The sequence below is a fragment of the Phodopus roborovskii genome, unplaced genomic scaffold, assembly GCF_943737965.1.
Source record: "Phodopus roborovskii unplaced genomic scaffold, PHOROB, whole genome shotgun sequence".
Lineage (NCBI taxonomy): Eukaryota > Metazoa > Chordata > Mammalia > Rodentia > Cricetidae > Phodopus > Phodopus roborovskii.
The window spans coordinates 8,021,306-8,025,847 of NW_026125391.1; the positions used below are offsets into that span (position 1 = coordinate 8,021,306).

General features: G+C 38.5%; 1 pseudogene; it reads right to left on the reverse strand.

Annotated features, from left to right (window-relative positions):
- Window positions 1–268: 268 nt before the first annotated feature.
- LOC127214854 (signal peptidase complex subunit 2-like) lies at window positions 269–2,795 on the reverse strand (annotated as a pseudogene).
- Window positions 2,796–4,542: the final 1,747 nt, after the last annotated feature.

The following is a 4,542-nucleotide window of genomic DNA, read 5'->3' on the forward strand; positions in this document are numbered from 1 at the left end:
CATAGTGTTAAGATGTGTCTAATACATATGTCAGTTTTGTTTTTTTAAGGGGGGCTAACTCGAAGAAGTCATTACCTTTGCTGAATTATGAATAACAATAAGGGCGCTGCATGACTGTTTAACTCTAATAATAACATCTGGTAATTCTCCGGTGAGGCATTTGATGAGTCGGTATTTAATGTGTTTTTACAGTGAGTAGCTTGGTTCTCTAAATGCGCCACTTTTCTGATGGTTATGACTAGGAGAGTCATAACCACACACAAACACATTAAGATGGTGTTCTTGGTGTGGACATCATTCCCTAGAGTCACAGAGAGTAACAGACTGAGATATGTTCTTCACCTTTGAGTTTAGAACAGTTTCAAACTGCAACCTTTCACCCAGTCGATTCAACAATGCCCTTTATGACATGGGTGCAGTCCAGGCTCAGCGAGGTAGCTGGTGTCATTTACCCTGGAACACTTCCTCCTTCCTTCCTGCCTTGACTTTCATGTCCTGTCGATTATGAAGATTACAGGTCAGATGTTGCAGAAATAGCCACTGAGCTGAACTTGGGTTTATCTAATATTTCTTTTCTTTTTCTTGATTGATCTTTTATTATTTTTCTTAGTGGAAAAGATTTATTAACATCATAAGAGAATTAACATTTCTTAATAATTCTATTCAGGCCATCCCCCTTTTTTCTTACATTCCCTCTCTGCACATGCATTAGAATGTGCCACCATATGCATTTTACATTTATGTATAACCAACCGTGAGTACATATCTAGACCTGGGGTTCCTACTTCTCATTATGGCTTATTTTATAGTCTCACCCTTAGTCAAAATGTCTTCCTTCCTGACAGTGAGGAGGTAGTGGCTACAGTTGTTTAATATATTAACTGCTCTTCTTACAGTCAGTCTGGTCAAGTGTGCTGGACTGTCTTCCTGTCCATCTGCACCTGTATGTTGCTTTTCAGTAAATAGTAAAGAGCAGAGAAAATAGGAAGGAAATGGAAGTAAGGAAGGAATATACTATTTAAAACATAAGTTACAATTTAAAAATAGAGCTTTACAGATGTTTTGATGTGTATGTATTATAAAACTAAGATTCTGGAAATCAGGTAATTTTTATTTATCAGGATCCATGTAGTCCAGGCTGGATTTAAACTCTGCATAGCTGATGACCCAGTCCTCCTGCTTTCACCTCCCAACAGGTGTGGACCACCACACCAGGCTTAATGGAGGGTACTTTTTTCTTTTAGAATTGGCTATTTTTTTTTTTCTTTCTGTGGCGAGACTGTCATGGAGCCTGGATATTTCCAGTTCATAAGCATCCATGGCGAGTGTCCCACTGTGATCAAAGAACTTCACTTCCTCTGCTGCTTTGTCCTCCCATGGATGAAGGTCAACTTCAGGATGTATTTGTCATCAAACCATTTGAGCCTGGAGGATCCATTCCTGTAGGATCTTTTCTGTGGGCCACAAGAAAGATGCTCTTCTCCTTATATGAGGTTTAAATGATCAGAATCCTGATCGTCTCAAAATAGGATATGATGGACAAAGACAAAACTGGCTTGGAACCCGGAAAGGGGTGCATGCAATCCCAGATGAAAGTCATTATGACAAAGAAGCAGATGGTACAGCTGGTGGTAACAATCATTTAGACCAAATTTCTCCACATGTATTTTCCAGGAGTATCTTTTTGAGGGAATTGTCTAAAGAGTTTTGCACAGCTGATCCATCCCATTTATCAACTTTGACAATCTTCCATTTATCCCACAAACCACTGTGGCTGCTGCACGTCACATCCTGTAGCTGGGGCCACTGCCAGCCCCATGGCTGCTCTGCCACCGCCTTTGATGCCAATGCCTCCATCTTTTTCCTTCTAGGGACAAACCAAGTTAACTTTTAATTTTTTTCAGATTTTGAATCTATATTCTAACATTTTGTCTTTACTAATTTATAATACTTAACAGTAACAGAAGCTAGACAGATGAAGAGGCATGAGACATAGTCTGAAAAAAAAATCCCTGACTATAATAACACAGGCAGATACATTAATTCCTGTAATCACATAGACTCATAGAAAAGTTTCTGGAGCAAAAGCAACATGCTTTGACATGGGCAGCTGAAGAGTGTGATTACTACAGGCTTCATTTCTATTTGAGCTTCCAAAGCCTGCCTTTTCTGGATCTTTTCTTCTGCTGAACTTACCCTGTATAAGGCTGGGGAAGGTCAGCAGGGACACTCTGTCTTACATACAATGGTTACTAATCACAGGAAGGCAGCTAGTGTGAATTTTTGTATGTTTTCAATGAATTTTATATAATGTTTATATTGCTAAGTAATGCTAATATTCTAGAATTTTTGTAAAGTTGGTCATGTGTACTTCAAGGGCTTAATAGAAAGATGACTTCATTTCATCCCCTTTTAAGGACTCTCCATTTTGCATTGTCTTTAAAAGCATGCTGTTAAGTGTCTTCAATGATGTGGAAATGTAGGCTGGGTTTATCACTCTTCAATGGACAGCTATTGCTCCATGGTTCTAAGAAGGGAAGTAGGGCACGTGGAGAAACTGATCCCATAATACATGGTGCAAGTAGAATAAATAATCCACATTGGTGAATCTCAGCCTGGCTGCTGCTCTAAAACATCTGAGTTTGAGATTCTAGCTCTGTAAGCCATTGTATTTTCTTAGCCTTGACTCTCAAAACTTTAGGTGTTCAATTTTCAAAGAAAACAAATGTAATACAAATGTTAGCTGAGATTGCAAAGAAAGTAATAGTGATAACACAGAATCTACCTTTCTTCATTGCGGAAGTGAGTCTTCAAATATTAAAACCCCTACCACTCTCCCTAATTACATTTTTAAAGGCAGCCCTTATTTCAGGCACCACTGTTAGTTCCCATTGGAACCCTTTGAATGCTGAATAAGAGATGTGGATACTGGGGCTCCTTTTGACAAGACTCTCAGGTCTACTGAAAGGAAGCTGAAGCTTAGGGCAGAGTTTTCGTGAAGGGCCTGCTGTGATTCATCTTGGACATGGCACAGTGACACTTTCCTTATGACTCATGAGTTCATAGGGTTCGCAGGCAGTTCACAGAAACTCCAACATTCAAGTAGCCACATGAAAAGCTATTTGCACCTTGGGGACTTGTAGGTCTCAAGTCTGCTAAACAGTTTTCTGTGTAGAAACCCTGCCCCTGCCAGCCCCTTATATAAGTATGTATAGTTACCACACAGTACTTTGGATTGAGATATCTCCACTGACACTTTAAAACTAGAAAGCACCAATAGGTGCTATTCACTTTTAGAGCTTTTAGTCTCTTCTCTATGGTTTCACTCATATTTCTAGTTCAAAAGACAACTGACACATAAGTGATAAGAATTCTTAAAAAACTGTTTTCAAAGATGCTCAAGAAGACAATCCTCTGAGATTTTTTTTCTTCTGGATTATTCTAACAAGATATTTGTTAGAATAGATAGTTTCACAATCATTTCATCAAACATATCTGTCAAAGTACACTAAGCTTGTTTTGAGGCTGGTGTAAGGTGTGCTTTAAACCATGGCTATGCTATGGCTAAAGTAACCATTTGACAGACTTGCACTGAAAGCGTCAGAGACAGCAGTGACAGCAATTATAAGATGGTTATGGCCACGCCTCTAATGCTCATGATTCTTGTCAAGTAAGGGGTAATTAACAGGCCACCAAAACCACAAAGAAACATCTTGTAACATGGTTTAGGAGACCTTTGTCCTCAGGTTTATTTGCTAATGGATTCTTTAATGATTGGGAATACAATTGGATCATTGGGACTATACAGTAAAGCTATGAAGTCTCCCAGAGGAGTTGGTGTCTTCTAAACTCTGTATATTTTTATAGGCAATGGGATGCCTTGTGTGTATTTCTTAGCAGATGACATTAAATACCAGGAACATACTTTTCTTTTGAAACCCAGCAATTGCAAAAACCTACCTACTGAAATTATTTAATAATTGCCAAACTTTACTGGCATAAATACTGCATAGTAGAAATAAGGTTGTGGGTTTTTGACAAATCAATCCATTTACTTGAATTTTTTTGAAACACAAAAACCAAGAAACATAAAGAAGCATTTCTTTAAGCAAGGAAATATCTGATATAAATGTATTTTTAAGTGAAATTGTCTGAGCTGATACGGTAGTACACTTCTATCAACCCTGTAGCCAGAAAGCTGAGGGAAGAGGTCAGCAATGCCTAGGACAGCTGGGACAACACAGTGAATTCTGGGCCAACTTGAGCAACATAGCAAGACCTTGTCTCCAAACAAAAACAAAGCAAGGTATATTATATCCATGATCAGAATAAATAGCAAGCCCATTAAGGCATAAAAGCTAGAGGAATAGAAGTTCTGTGAGATGTGTTGTCATAGTGACAGTAAATATGAATGCTAAAGTGCCTGTAAGTTTAGCTGAAGACTTTCTGGGACTAAATTCATAAAATTGTTTGCAGGAAATAAAACATATAAGGGCTAAGGATGTAGCTTGGTGGTAGATGCTTGTGTGGTCCACAAAGAGC